At 38.4% G+C, this 16,662-nt stretch overlaps 1 pseudogene; it reads right to left on the bottom strand.

The window, feature by feature from the left end:
• Positions 1 to 15,158: 15,158 nt before the first annotated feature.
• On the bottom strand, positions 15,159 to 15,849 carry LOC117083111 (annotated as a pseudogene).
• Between the last annotated feature and the right edge of the window lie 813 nt (positions 15,850 to 16,662).

The following is a 16,662-nucleotide window of genomic DNA, read 5'->3' on the forward strand; positions in this document are numbered from 1 at the left end:
CTTTGTCAACATGACATTTCTTCACTGTGTTGTATCATTCAGAGCCTCTTCTCTGGGATACTGCCCTGGTTGCCCTGTGTCCAGTCCTGCAGGACTACCTGTCACCCTTTAGATTAATGGAGACTTGGGTGTCAGGTGTCTTTGCTCAGGCTCTGCTGCCAGGTTGAAAAGTCCATCTCCAGCTCCTCTGCTTGGACACATCTGTCCTATCCAAGACTTAGGTCAAATGTAACCTTTTCTATTTAACCTTATCCAATAGCTAGTCAGATTTACTTACTCCTTCCCCTACATTTTCACAACATTTTGGTTATATCATCTCTCTTTCCATCCATCTATTCATCCATCCTTTGATCCTTTCATCCATCCACCCACCCATTCATTGGCTGTAATACATAGTAATTAAGAGGGCAAGCTCTGGAACCAGATTTTCTTACTTCAAAAGTCAGATTCCAAAACAAAACTGAGTAACCTTTATCAAGTTATTTGGCTTTATGAAGCCTTAATTTCCTTGCATCTAAAATAAGTAAATAATATTATACAATTAATAAATTGACTGTGAGGGTTGAATATATGTAAATCATTTACCATATTGTCTATTATGTACAAACCCTAAATAAATGTTAGCTCTCACTCACCTGTATTTGTTAAATTCCTACTCTGTGATGGGTCCTCTTTACATTATGCCTTGCATTATAATAAGTTGTGCATGTGCCCAACTCTCTCAATAGGTGATGAGCTTGCAGAGTAAAGGCCCCCTCCCTGCCCCTTAAAAATAATCTCCTCTCCACTCGAACACATGAAATATAGGTGAAAAAATCATTTCCATCAACATCTAGCCTGTGTTTCATAACGTCCTTGCTGGCCAGTATTTCTCTCTTAAGATGCTATGCATCTACTAACGTGAGAAGTATGGCCAGTCAAAAGGAGCCTGCTATTCTCCTGGATTGTTTGCTTCCCACTCCCACTCCCCTCCTCAGCATTTCCAACCCACATTTCAGCTGCCTCTCTGGGAATCATACAATCACAATGAATCTCTTCCTGATTATAATAATGGCCTTCACCCTCCTCCATTATGCTGGAGCTGGAGAGATGATGTCAGTGACATATTCCTGTAGGAACAACTCAGTGACTGCTTAATTTTTCATGTAGATTTTGAATGCTTTGCATTTTGTTAAAATCCAGATTACAACCTTCCACTAAGCAAGTGGTCCAATCTGATTAATATAATACATTCTCCTTTGTTGCCAAACATTGCCAAGGGCAAGGTATTACTTAGGGAACCACCCCCTTCCCAACATACACACATATAAATGAAAAATAAGTAGATCTGTACAATCATTATTGAGCTAAAATAGCACTTAGAAATGTATTTTTATTGTGAAAAATGACCAAATAAGAGTTGCTGACTGTTTGTAGCCCTGTAATGTAAGTCAGATAAATTGGCGCCCAGAAGTCTGACATTTCAAAAGCCTGAGAATATGTTGCATTTTTTCTGATATGCCATTTTTGTAATTCTCCCAGCTATTTTCCTTTAGCAAGAAGCAATTCTTCTATGCCCAAGCAGCTCAATTAGAGCATTGTAAAAGTTGTCATAATGACTTTTAACATAAGTGCCCCTGAGCAATAGGGATAATTTTGGAGGGGAGCAAGTTCTGCTGTTACCTTCCTGGTATGGAAAATGGTGATAGCTTGCTTGGAGAAGAAATGCATCTCTGTAACTCAACTCAGTTAACCTGCTCAGAGAACTAAAAACACACTATCTCACCTAGAGTGGTTTTCCTGTTTTGGTCTTTTCAACATCTTTGCACCTTCTGTAGCCAACAGCACTTTCCTTTTCCTCACAGTGCACGTATATTAGGTGACTCCACCTCTGTGGTGGTTTATAATAGTACTCCCCAGCCTTTTGGGCACCAGGGACTGGTTCCATGGAAAGCAATATTTTCATAGATGGGCTGGGGGTGGGGGAATGGTTTTGGGATGAAACTGTTCCACCTTAGATCATCAAGTATTAGATTATCACAAGAAATGTGCAACCTAGATCCCTTGCATGTGCAGTTCACAATAGGGTTCATGGTTCTATGAAAATCTAATGCCCTGCTGATCTGACAGGAGGTAGAGCTCAGGCGGTAATGCTCACTTGCCTCCTGCTGTGTGGCCCAGTTCCTAACAGGCCACAGATTGGTACTGGTCCATGGCCTGGGGGTTAGGGACCCCTGGTTTAGAATACACCCACAAATTATCCCCTCGGATATGAACTGGCCTTCGTGATTTACTTCTAATAAATAGAATGCAGCAGAAATGACACTGTCTGACATTTGAGCCTGGGTCAGAGGTCAGTGCATTTTTTTCTGCAAAGGCCCACGTTGTAAATATTTTCAGCCTCACAGGCAATACCCACATGGCCTCTGTCACAACTACATAGCTCTGCTATTGTAGCATGTAGCAGCCATAGATAATATACAACCTTGGCTATTTTCTGATGAAAATTTATTTCACCCTGAAGCCACCATGCTAGAGAGGTTATGAGGAAAGAATACATAGAGATGGAAAGAGATGCCCATGAAGCCCCAGCGTCCAAGCCATCTTCCCTTGCAGGTATGTGAGGAGGAAGCCTTCAAGATGAGTCCAGCTTAGTCACCATCTGGATGCAACTACACTGTGAGACCCCCAGTGAGAACAGCTTAGCTGGTGCCGTCAACCCCCAGAACTGTGACAGATGATGATGATGACAATAATGATATAATGGCTTTGGGATGGGCACGTGATCTAGACCTCACCTGTCAGTACATTTTAACTCCCTGCCAATACTACTTTGTACAGGAAGGGGCATGTGCCTCAGTTTGATCCAATGAGATGCAGTTCCTTGATCTTGAGGAAGAGTGGAGGAACTCTCCTTTTGCTATATTTCTAACCAGACAGCTGAGGCTGCTCGTGGACATTTTGATACCACATGGGAAGAGCCTGTCCAAGAGAATAACCAACAAAGAAGAAAGCAGGGCAGATAAGCAGAGAGCTAGAGAGATATATTCTGAAAGTATCATTTGGGTATCATGACAGAGTTGTTCCTGAACACTAACCCTGTATATTTCAGTGATAGGAGCCAATTGTTTAAACTTTTCATTATCATAATAGATATATTCATAAATCATGAATGTATAGGTTGATGATTTTAACAAGTTGAACACAGCCATGTAGCCAGGACCCAGGTTAAGAGACCAAAGTTTGCCACTCTTCCAGCTGCCTATCTCTTGCCTCTTTTCAGCTTTTCTCCAAATATAACAACTAGCTTTGACAGCTTATATTAGTTGTTTTACTTTTTGTGCTTTGTACCAACATAATCATACAGTATGCACTCTTTGCATCTGACTTGTTTTTTCTCCCTTTTATTTTTAGTTGACACATAATAATTGTACATATTTATGGAATACAGAGTAATATTTTAATACATGTATACAATGTGTAATGATCAAATCAGAGTAATTAGCATATCCATCACCTCAAATGTTTATCTTTTTTTGTATTGTGAACATTCAAAATCTTCTCTTCTAGCTTTGTGAGAATATATGATAAATTATTGTTAACCGTATTTGCCCTACAGTGCCATGGAACATGAGAACTTATTCCTCCTATCTAGCTGTAATTTTGTATCTTGAGCCAAACTCTCCCTATCCTGCCCTGCCTCCTACTCACCCCAGCCTCTATAACGACAATTTTCCTCTCCGTTCAGTTCTTTAACTCCCACATATGTGTGAGAACACGTAGTATTTATTTTTCTGTGATGACTTATTTCACTTAACATAATACCTTCCAGGCTTTTTCATGTTGCCACAAATGACAGGATTTTATTCTTTTTAATGATTGGGTAGATTCTATTGTGTATACATACCACTTTTTCTTTATCTATTCATTTGGTGATGAACATTTAGGTTGATCTCATATCTTGGCTATTGTGAATAGTGTTGCAATAAACATGGGGGTGCACATATATCTTTGTATAAGAATTGCGTTTTCTGTGCATCCTCTTCCACATTTGTTATTTTTTGTTTTTTTGATAATAGCCATTCTGATGGGAGGGAGATAATATCCCATTGTAGTTTTGATTTACACTTTCCTGATAATTGGTGATATTGGGCATTTTTTTCCCATATACTTGTTGGCCATTTGTATATCTTCCTTTGAGAAGTGTTCTTTCAGATCCTTTACCCACTTTTAAATCAGATCTTTTTTTGTGTGAATTGTTTGGTTACTTGTATATTCTGGATGTTAGTTCCTTGTCAGATTAATAGTTTGCAAATATTTTTTCTCATTCAACACGTTGTCTCTCTATCATGTTGATTGTTTCCTTTGGTGTACAGAGGCTTTTTAGTTTGATATAGTGCCATTTGTCTTTTTTTGTTTCTGTTGCTTGTGCTTTTGAAGTCTTAGCCATAAAATTTTTGCATAGACCAATGTCCTGAAGTGTTTCCCCTATGTTTTCTTTTAGTTGTTTTATAGTTTCAGGTCTTATATTTAAGTCTTCAGTTCATTTTGAGTTTATTTTTGTATATGGTGACAAACAGGCGTTGTTTCATTCTTCTACATATGGATATCCAGTTTTTCTACAATCTCTTTTTGAAGAGGTTGTGCTTTCCTTAATATGTATTCTTGGTGCCTTTGTCAAAAATTAGTTGGCTGTAAACACATGGACTTAATTCTAGATTCTCTGTTATGTTCCACTGGTCTATGTGTCTGTTTTTATACCAATAGTATGCTGTTTTGTTTGCTGTAGCTTTGTAGTATATTTTGAAGTCAGGTGGTGTGGTACTTTCAGCTTTGTTCCTTTTGCTCAGCATAGCCTTGGCTACTCAAGGTCTTTTGTGGTTTCATACAAATTTTGGAACAGTTTTTAAAAGTTCCTATAAAGAATGTCATTGATATTTTGATATGAATTACATTGAATCTGTAGATTGTTTTGGGTGTATAATCATTTTAACAATGTTAATTTTTTTGTTCTATGAGCCCGATATGTCTTTCCACTTGTTGTTGTTGTTGTGTTGCCTCTTCAATTTCTTTTATCAGCATTTTGTCGTTTTCACTATAGAGATCTTTCACTTTCTTGGTTAAATTTATTTCTTGGTATTTTACATACTTTTTGTAGCTATGGAATTGCAGTTTGATTTCTTTTTCAACTAGTTCATTATTGATGTATAGAAACACTACTAATTTTGTATAGGTTGATGTTGTATTCTGCAACTGTGCTAGATTTATTTGTCAGGGCTAAGAGTATTTATCTTTAGGTTTTTCTATATACAAGATCACGTACTCTGTAAAGAGGGACAATTTGACCTTCTATTTTCTAATTTGAATGCCTTTTAATTCTTCTCTTGCTAATTACTCTAGCTAGGACTTCCAATACTGTGTTGAGTAGAAGTGGTGAAAGTGGGCATCTTTATCTTTCTCCACCTTTTAGAGTGAAAGCGCATTCAGCACAATGTTAGTTGTGAGTTTGTCATATATATGACTGTTTTTGTTTTGAGGTATGTTCCTCCTATATTTAGTTTGTTTAAAGTTTTTTTTATCATTTTATAAAATATTTTTTTCTGTGTTTATTAAGATGATCGTATGATTTTGGGGTTTTATTCTGTTGATGTGATGTATTACATTCATTGATTTGCAAATGTTGAAGCAACCTTGCATCCCTGGGATAAATCCCAGTTTAGCATGATGTATTTTTTTTTCAATGCATTGTTTGATTCAGTTTGCCAGTATTTTGTTGAGAATTTTTACAGCTTTCTTCTTCAGGGATATTGGTCTACAGTTTTCTTTTTTTGTTGTGTCTTTGTCTGGTTTTGGTATCAGGGTAATGCTGATCTCATAGAATGTGTTAGGAAGAATTTCCTCCTCTTCAGTTTTTGAAATGGTTTGAGAAGATTTAGTGTGACTTCTTTAGAAGTTCGGAATTTAGCAGCCAAGTTATTCAGAATAGGCTTTCCTTTTTGGGAGCCTTTTTATTAACAATCAATCGCATTAATTATTACTGGTCTCTTCAGTTTTTCTGTGTCTTCCTGATTCAGTCTTGGTAGGTTATATGTTGGGAATTTATACATTTCTTGTAGATTTTCCAATTTGTTGGTGTATAGTTGTTCATAATAGTTTCTAATAGTCCTTTGTATTTCTGTGGTATCAGTTGTAATGTCTCTTTTTTTGGTTTTTGATTTTATTTATTTGGGTCTTTTCCTTTTCTTAAGTTAGCTAATGGTATGTTGATTTTGTTTATCTTTTCAAAAAAACCCACTTTTTCTTTGTTGGCCTTTTGTATTTTTTTGTCTCAACTTCTTTTAGTTGTGCTATAATCTTTATTAATTTTTCCTTCTATCAGTTTTGGGTTTGGTTTGTTCTTGCTTCTGTAGTTCCTTGAAGTGCATAATTAGGTTGTTTATTTCAAATCCTTGTACATTTTTGATGTAGTCATTCATTGCTAAAAATTTCCCTCTTGATACTGCTTTTGTTGTATCCCATAAGTTTCGGTATGTTTCTATTTTCATTTGTTTCAGTAATTTTTTTTATTTCTTTCTTAATTTCTTCATTGACTGAATAATCATTCAGAAACATGTTGTTTAATTTCCATTTACAGTTCTGTAAATGCCTATTAGGTCCATTTTGTCTATAGTGCAGTTTAAATCCAGTTTTCCTTGTTGAGTTTCTGTCTAGGTGATTTATGCAATACTGAAAGTGAGGTTTTGAAGTTCCCAGCTCTTACTGTATTATTAGAGCTAACTTGTTACATACCTGGGTGCTTCTTTGTTGGGTACATATATAATTGTTTTATCTTCTTGCTGAATTTGTCCCTTTATCATTATATAATGACTTTATTTCTTTTTATGTTTTTTTTTTTCACTTAAAGTCTGTTTTGTCTGATATAAGTATAGCTATTTCTGCATGCTTTTGATTTCCATTTGTGTGGAATACCCTTTTATATTCCTTCACTCTAAGTCTATGTGTGTGTTTATGGGTGAAGTACCTTCTCATAGGCAACATATGGTTGAGTTTTTTAAAACATCCATTCAGTCGGCCGGGCGCGGTGGCTCAAGCCTGTAATCCCAGCACTTTGGGAGGCCGAGACGGGTGGATCACGAGGTCAGGAGATCGAGACCATCCTGGTCTACACGGTGAAACCCCGTCTCTACTAAAAAATACAAAAAACTAGCTGGGCGAGATGGCGGGCGCCTGTAGTCCCAGCTACTCGGGAGGCTGAGGCAGGGGAATGGCGTAAACCCGGGAGGCGGAGCTTGCAGTGAGCCGAGATCGCGCCACTGCCCTCCAGCCTGGGCGACAGAGGGAGACTCCGTCTCAAAAAAAATAAAAATAAAAATAAAAAATAAAAAATAAAAAATAAAATAAAACATCCATTCAGTCAGTCTTTATCTTTTAACTGGGAATTCAAACTTTACAATCAAGGTTTTTATTGATGGATGAGAACTTACTCTTGTCATTTTGTTCATTGTTACCTAATTGTTTTATATATCCTTTGTTCCTTTATTTATGTCTTGTGATTTATCTTTGTGATTTAGTGGTTTTCTGTAGTAAAGACATTCTCCAAGTGTGAAGATGGTATTTTACTTTGGGACCTCAATTTTCTGATGGGTCCAAGAAAAGCCACTGACTTTCAATTTGGTCAGCTTTTTATTGTTGTTTTAAGGATGGAAATGATTGGAATGTGACTACCACTTTACATATCAGAACTGAAATGGGAAGCTCATACATTAAATTTTTAGAGGACTCACTTTTTATTCTTTTTGGAATCATTTTTGTGTTTTCCTGATACTAATTTACAAAGTTCTCATTTTTTAGTAAGGACTAGTGACCCTGGAATGATAGTCAAGTCCCTTTTAACTCCATTGTTCTAAATTTCTTTTAAAAACTTGTTTTGAAATAGGTTCCTGCTCTATCACCCAGCCTGGAGTGCAGTAACACAATCATAGCTCACTACAGCATTGAACTCTTGGGCTCAACTGATTCTCTTGCCTCAGCCTCCTGAATAGCTGGGACAGCAGGCAGGTGCTACCACACCTGGCTAATATTTTTTACTTTTTGTGGAAGTGGAGGCTCACTATGTTACCCAGGCAGGCCTCAAACTCCTGAGTTCAAGTGATACTCCTATCTTAGCCTCTCAAAATACTGGGATTATAGACGTGAGCCATTAATGGACGTGAGCGCATTATTCTAAATTCCAATCATTCACTAGTCTATGAAAAATTTATAACAAATGACTACTTTGGAGTTCAATAAGCTGAGTAACTCACTCTCAGTCACACAACTAACTAACCCCATAGAAGAGACTCAAATGTCTCTGGTCCTCTGGACACGTTGCCCAGTGATCTTGCCTCTGCATCTTTCCAAGCTCTAGTTTCACTTTATAATTTTCTTTCAAAACATGGTATGACTGTGAACCTAGTGTACTTTCTGTTACCTTGTTAGGAAAAAATTATAAATCTACATAATTCAATAGCATACACATTATTTGCTTTCCTTTGTAGATTCCAGGGAGCCTACCAACTTACAACACATTAAAAAATCATTTAAAGGCATTAGAAAGTACTTTTTGGTAGAGTAAAAGTGTAAATATATGAACAGTTTAAAATATCTTTTTTGGTTGTTGAATGATCTTCACTTTGAATACTGAAGGAGTCTGATTTCATTCTATTGGTTTTTCAATGACAGGTATGTCCTTAAAATTCAGCTATTTATTTATTTAGGCTGTCACTAAAGAAAATTGCTGACATGGTAAGAGCCCATGGTATAAGTGCCCAGCCTGAAAATATGTGGAGTGTTTAGAGAGAATATCAAAAAAAGATATGTAAAAGAATGTGAATGAAGCCAGCAATTGTGTCTTTGAAAGGAGAGTGTTGATTTGGGGCTTCTGATCTTATGTTACCCCATTTCACTACTGATAGTAAAGATGTTCAAAGGCACCTAAAAGTCTGAACTATTAAGAAGCTACACTACAAAATCAATGTTAGTTTTGTCTCTCTCCCCTTCACAGACAGGCTTTTTTTTTTTTTTAATCAATTCCTGTTTGAGGCTAATTGTTTAAAAGCCATGACTTCATTTTCAGGTTAAACACATGTCTGTTCCATTCTAAGAATTATTAAAAAGAAAAAAAAAAAGAAAACCAGTCTTTGAGTACTATGTTCAATTTACTAAAAATATCTAGAATACTAAAGTATTTCCAAAGGCAAATCTTTGGTGTGACAGATGTAAAATAACATCCACAAGCTGAGGGGTCTTAGAAAAGCATTCTGCAGCTGCTTCAACAAGAGTACTGGGTGTCATTTATAATTCATGCAAGTATATTGAAGCTTTCTGCTGCCATCCAAGAAAGATGGTTTTCAAAGCTACAGAGTGCAATAATCCAATATTCCTTGTAGAGAGTCCCATATATCTCGTATAGATTTTACACTGGAGATCATTTCCATGCTGATGACCTCAAGAATACAATGTGATATTTTCAGAAAACACAGATTTATGCCATGTGCTATTTCTGTGGGCTTGGGGGACAACCATTAGATCATTAAGTTGAAGGTATATTTCTAGTCAACCTTCATCCACATTGCAGTGGTCACTACAAAAAGAATGGGTATCTAAATGCTTCAAGAACCTCAGTTTTTGTGTTCAATAAATTTTACAGTGGAAAATGAGTTTGATGATCAGAGTATATTCCTATAGAAGGCAAAATGAGCATGAGAATAATTCAATCATTTCTTCTAAAGTACAGGACTTTGAATATGAGATCAGCTTATATTCAAAATTAAATATTTAAATTTGATTTAAATATTAAATTACTTGCAGGCCAAAAAAAGTGAGCTTCGTAAAGTGACACCCAATACTCTTGTTAAAGCTACTACAGAATGCTTTTCTAAGAAAGACCTTTCAGCTTATGGGTGTTATTTTATATCTGTCACACAAAAGATTTGTCTTTGAAAATACTTTAGTATTCTAAATATTTTTAGTAAATTGAACATAGTACTCAAAGACTAACTTTCGTTGCCACTATCAGAGCAGGTTAATGTCACAGATCAACCAATAACAGGTAGTTATTACAAGCTCTGATTAACACTTCAGTGCATTTGAAGACCACATAGTCAAAAAATAATCAAATACATTTTCAATAGACCAATCTGTGCAATATAATCTATCATCAAAATCCAGTTACGAGAAATCCTCCATCCATAGTAATCTTTTGAGTAGCACCTGCCCTTCAATATTGCCCTCCTTTCTTTTCAGGTTTTCACCAAATGGTCTGCTGCACTGTGCTGGAATTTCAAACTCCCCAGCATAGTAAACAACATCTTCTCAAGGGTATACAAGCCATTAGATAGAGAAAACACCCATTATAGAGCTGTGGAGCCTTTATGATATAGTGCTATGCTGCAATGAAGTAGACACAAGTATGACATTAGTATGGTACATTTGTCATAATTAATGAACCAGTATTGATGATATGTTATTCTTAACTAAATTCTTTTTTTTTTTTTTTTTTTTTTTTTAGGCGGAGTCTCGCTCTGTCTCCCGGACTGGAGTGCAGTGGCCGGATCTCAGCTCACTGCAAGCTCCGCCTCCCGGGTTTACGCCATTCTCCTGCCTCAGCCTCCCGAGTAGCTGGGACTACAGGCGCCCGCCACCTCGCCCAGCTAGTTTTTGTATTTTTAGTAGAGACGGGGTTTCACCGTGTTAGCCAGGATGGTCTCGATCTCCTGACCTCGTGATCCGCCCGTCTCGGCCTCCCAAAGTGCTGGGATTACAGGCTTGAGCCACCGCGCCCGCCCTATTCTTAACTAAATTCTATACATTATTCAGATTTCCTCAGTTTTTACCTAATGCCCTTTCTCTGTTCCAGGATCCCATCACAGAAACCACATTTCATATTGTTGTCATGCTTCCTAAGGTTCCTCTTTGTAGGGACAGTTTCAGGGCCAAAATTTTAAGGGCCTTGAGTGTTTTGAGTGGTACTGCACAGGTGTTTTTTAGGATGTCCCTCTACTGAGCTTTGACTGATGAATTGCTCATGATTGAATTGGGACTATGGATCTTCAGAAGAAAGATCACGGATGTGAAGAGTCCTTTTTATCACATCACAGCAGAGATACCATGCCATCAACATGATTTATTACTGATGATGTTGACATTGACCACTTGACTGAGATAGCATTTGTCAGATTTCTCCACTGTAAAGTTACTTTTCCCCACTTTCCATACTATATTCTTTTGTAGGAGGTCACTATGCACAGGCCATACTTAAGGAGAGCTCCATCTCCTTGAGGGCAGAGTAACTACATTAAATACTTGAAATCTTTCTGCCCAGGAGATTTGTCTATTTTTCCAATTTATTTATTCAATCTATTATTATTACTTTAGATTTGAGACCTTGCTATGTTGCCTAGATGGGTCTCAAACTCCTGGCCTCAAGTAATCCTCCTGTCTCAGCCTTCTGAGCAGGTGGGACTACAGGCGTGCACCACTGCACCTGACAATCATTTATTTATGGCAGTATGAACTCATGGACATTTGTTTTATCCTTAGGTTACAACCCAATATTATATTATTTTGTTGCTAAATTATGTCAGTTTTAGCCATTGAAGGTCTCTTGTCTGACCCCCGTGTTGTTTTGACGTACCTCTATCATTGTGGGATTTCTTTTTCCTTTTTTACAGATATTTCTTTAGTTTCTGGCACTACTAAAGAGGCTCTAGTTTCATCATATATCCTGCCCCAGCCCAAGATTCAACCATTTCTTCAAGTAGCCCTTGCTCTTTTTTTATTGTAGTGTGTAATTAATAATCAAGTTCTTGGCACTAAGTTCTTTAGGAATTTTTTTTAGTTTATATGTTTGTTGATAAGATATTGATAATGATTCCTTTAGTGATTACCAGATGTAACTTTTGGCAAATTATCTGAAATATGGAAATAATAGTTTCTACTTCATAGGACTCTTGTACATTTTAAATGGATTCACTAGAATAGTGCATGGAGTAGAAGGAAACAAATAGTAACTCTAAATGGTATTATAACAAATTCATTGGAAATAAATAAACATTATTTTGTTTCCAAAAGTCAATCTGAATTCTCTGGAGGTTTCGTTTTTGCTTTGACATGTTTTCATTGCTATATACATAGACTAAGAAGTTAGAGACTCTGATTCTAGACCTAGCTCGGTTGTTAAAAAGAATTCACTCCAATCATCTAATGCCTCCTTTTCTAAAATGGGTATAATACTATTTGCTGATTGTAACCCCAAAGGGTTAGTCTATTGGTATAATTGATGTAAAATGAAGTTTATACAAATGTGTAGGTGGTGATAGTACCACCATTTTTGTCAGTATCATACACCTCTGATTCATTCATTGCTCTTTGCAGCTCCACCTTTTTCCCCCTTTTCTTAAAAAGTGTTGGCCATACTATCTTGAATCTGTCTATTTATTATAAACTTTAATTATGTCAGGTTTTGAAAAACTAGTATTCAAGTTTAGACAACACAACTGCTTTCAAACGCTATTACAACAAATCCACATTGCGCAACTATTTTAGAGACTTAAAATTTAGTTAACATTTTTCTAATTAATTCACAGACAGTAGTAAGCTGATGAGCCCTCCTGGTTCTTGGTCTTGAGAAATTTTGATGAAACTAAGCATAACTAAGCCTACTGAGTTACCAAGTCATAAAGAAAGTAGAAAGATAGATGTTTGGGATAGTAAGGAATAGCAGGAGAGCATGGCATCTTAAAAATGCCCTAGCATCAAATTATTGAAGCAAAGCAGTTGGCTACTGTCCTTAAAAGGAAGGGACATCAACCGTCTAGACAAGATCGAATATCAAAGTCGACGGGTTTTGCAATCTGACCATCTCGTTTTCCTCTTACCAAGGTAAAGCAAGGTGCTTTGACACACCTGATAGATTACAGACAGTATCAGTATCACTATATGAGTAATGTTCATTTCCATAGGCTGTATCAACCTTCAAAAACATTTTAAGAGGTTTATGTAATTGTTTACTGTCTGGTTGTTGGGCAGTATGGATAAGAAAAAGGTGAATATTTAGTATTTAACTCTAAATCCTTTGAGCCTCACTTCCTTCAAAATACCTGGTCAGATCATTTGCAAAAATTCACTCTAGTTGATTTTAAAACTTAATGGCAACATGTTGAGGAGGAGAATTGAACTGGGTTCCCATGCTAAATGTGTTTAAAGTCACTTCTCTGATTTGTTTTCTTTCTTTCATGGACAGCAAATTTAAACTTAACTATTTGTATGTATCAGTAAATACCTTTTGTTATGGGTGTAAGATTTATTTGCAAATCAGCAAAATGGTTAATCAAATATTTTGTGTGCATTATATGATCTCTTAACCTTTCTGTGTATCTGATTCATAAACAATCAAATATATTAATACTTCTTTTCTTCTTTTTTGAGACAGAGTCTCACTCTATTGCCCAGGCTGGAGTGCAGTGGCATGATCTCGGCTCACTGCAACCTCTGTCTCCTGAGTTCAAGCGATTCTCATACCTCAGCCTCCTGAGTAGCTGGGATTACAGGTGTGCACCACCATACATGGCTAATTTTTGTATTTTTAGTAAAGACGGGATTTCATCATGTTGGACAGGCAGGTCTTGTGCTCCTGAACTCAGGTGATCCACTTGCCTTGGCCTCACAGAGTGCCAGGATTACAAGTGTGAGCCACCGTGGCCAGCCAATAATTCTCAGCAATCCTTAGATGAATGTGGTCTTAACTATTTTTTTTTTTTGGAAATATTCGAGATTTATTTTGAAGACAGAGCTGATATGCCAGTCGAAGTATTAAAAGTATATATGTAATCCCAGCACTTTGGGAGGCCCAGGTGGGTGGATAACATGAGGTCAGGAGTTTGAGACCAGCCTGACCAACACGGAGAAACCCCATCTCTGTTAAAAATACAAAATTGGCCGGGCATGGTGGCACACACCTGTAATCCCAGCTACTGGGGAGGCTGAGGCAGGAGAATCGCTTGATCCCTAGAGGCAGAGTTTGCAGTGAGCCGAGATCACGCCATTGCACTCCAGCCTGGGAGACAAGAGCAAAGCTCCTTCTCAAAAAAAAAAAAAAAAAAAAAAAAAAAAAAAGTATACAGTGCTGGAGAGACAGCAATCGAGGATGACACAGGCTTGCTGCTGAATCAACTAGACAGGCAGTCGTGCCATTCACTGAAAAGCAGAAGCCAAAGGGAAACCGGAGCCTAATCAAGTGTTTTAAACACGTCAAATTTGAAATGCCTATGAAACACCCAAGTGGAAATGCTGAGTAGGCAGCTGGGCTCCAGGTATCAATCTAGTCTGGGAACTGAGTTTGGAAGACTCCAGCAAACATCAAGCCACAATGAGGCTTAGCACCTGAAGATTCCCAATTCCATGCAACATAGGGCCTGAGACTGACATGGCCAACATTTAGACAAGAAGTCTGCTGAGGCTCAATCCAGGTCTCAGGCCAGAACTGTTAGGGCAAGAAGCTCCTTCCTCCTAAGAACAGAGCCTGGCCTAGTGGGTGCCATGCTGATTCCCTAAGGATGACACCTGCTCAGGAATGAAGGCAACACGGACAAAGGACCCTGGCGAGGGACTGGACCCAGGTATACCTGACCCCTGAACCTTCTGTACTTCCTCTAACACAGGTGGTCAGCACACTCTTTCACTCGTTATCCAATTTTATCAAAAATAGAGATTCGGGCAATGTGACATAATAGCATTAAGCACTAAACTGTTTGACAGGGATTCCTTTCAAAAGTGAAAACCAGTGTACAAGTATATAGCTTCTCCACTACTCTTTGTTACCAACAGCCACTTAATCTAATCCTAAAGGCTGAGTACAATATTCTTTCTACAATACCTTGAACACTCCAATTTATTGTATATTTTCTAAATGTACCTCTCTTTCTCTCTTCTGAAAGAGAGAAGACTTCATCAGAAAACAAATGGGGTCTTGTGCCTATCTGATGGTCTCATACCTTCACAACAGCTCCAAATCCTTGGACCAGACAGGGACAGACCAACCCCAGGGTTCTCTGCCAACAGAAGTCCTGGAAAGGCTCTGCACTCAAACAAACTCCTACACCACCCCAAGGGAGAGGGATTGTTCCAGGTTGGGGGAGAAGCTAAAAGAAACTGAACCTAAACTCTTCATCATGAGTGTCCAGAGTGGCTTTGGCTCTCCACAAAGGGCGAGGCCTGCAGACGCTTCGGCTCTTGTTTCTGGTGGCTCCATCTACAGGCTACACCTGGGCTGAATAAGCAGCAGCTCTGTGAGCCCGCAGGGCCTCATGCCATTCGGCTTCCATCTGAGCCCTGTAGTCTCCAAACAAGGAGTGCATCCGCTGCCTCTTCCGGGGCAGGGACGTTCTTTCCCTGCGCAGGGTTCGGATTTCTCCAATAGCCTGCTCTTTCTGTGTCGGGGTGGGTTTTTGCCTCTTGTGGCCCAGTTCCAGTTGCTCCACACATCAAGCCAATTCCTGGGCCAACTGCTGCACCTGGGCCTCAGAGCTTAGGGAAACTTCCTCTGGGGCAGGTTTCTCTGAGGCCTTCCGGCCTTCATTTGCCACAGAGGCCGTGTTCCAGGTTTTCTTCTTATTCTTTTGTTTTTCTTGACGCTGCGCTGCCTTCATCGCCTAACGGGTGCGCTCTGGAGTCGGTGTTACTGCACGTGGGTTGCCCTGGGCAGAGATAGGCAGTGGAAGGATTCCAGGTGCTAGAAACGGGGCCAAGAAGCTGGTGTCTGCAGGACGCACGGGGAGTACCCGGGCCTGGGGACGCCGCCGCCTCCCTGGCAAGATGTCCTAGGGCCGCCATGTGCCGCAGTCGCCACCAGAACTATGCCGGTCTTAACTGTTAATGCATGTTTATTTTAGATTTGCCATTTCAACTGATTTATTAGTTTCTTTTTTCTCCCAGCCTCCTAGCTACCTTTACAAAATTGAAAATGGAATCCCCTACCAGCATAAACATTAAGGGTGAATTAACTTTAAGACTGTGTAGAGACAGGAAGACTCAGATCCATGTTTACATGTTTTACCTGGGAATGGGGGTGGGTTTCAGAAGAATGGAAAATATAATTTTTTCCCCACTGATTACACTTCCTGTGTTTCCTTTTCAGCTTTCTAATAATAACATAGGGAAAAGGAAGAATTTGAGAGTTTCTCAGAAGATTAGGCAATTCTTTGAAGAATCTGAGAACATAGAAGCTCCCCTGGCTGCTTTCCATGATTGAAATCAGTGATGCATTGGTTTCTTTGTGTGGGCTTTTGAAAGATCATTAGAAACCAACCTGAGGATCATGAGATTCTGGTGGACACAGGAGCGATGAGTGGCAATACAGTGTATTCTAATGCAACCTACTTTAAAAGGTAAACAGAAAAAAGAAAATAAAGAAGACTGAAAATGCAGAAAATTCAACCATGCAGTCCATTTCAAATTAAATATCTCTTCCCCTCTAATTCCTCTGTTCTGGCAGAGAAGGGGAGATGAGCTGCCACTCCATGCTTGTGCTTAACAAAATTGTGTTAGGTTGGTGCAAAAGTAATTGCAGTTTTTGCCATTTAAAAATAATTGCAATATTATCTCCTAGAATTTTTATAGTTTCAGGTCTTAGGTTTAAGTCCTTAA

The sequence above is a fragment of the Trachypithecus francoisi genome, unplaced genomic scaffold (genome assembly GCF_009764315.1).
Source record: "Trachypithecus francoisi isolate TF-2019V2 unplaced genomic scaffold, Tfra_2.0 Lachesis_group0, whole genome shotgun sequence".
NCBI classification, from domain to species: Eukaryota; Metazoa; Chordata; class Mammalia; order Primates; family Cercopithecidae; genus Trachypithecus; species Trachypithecus francoisi.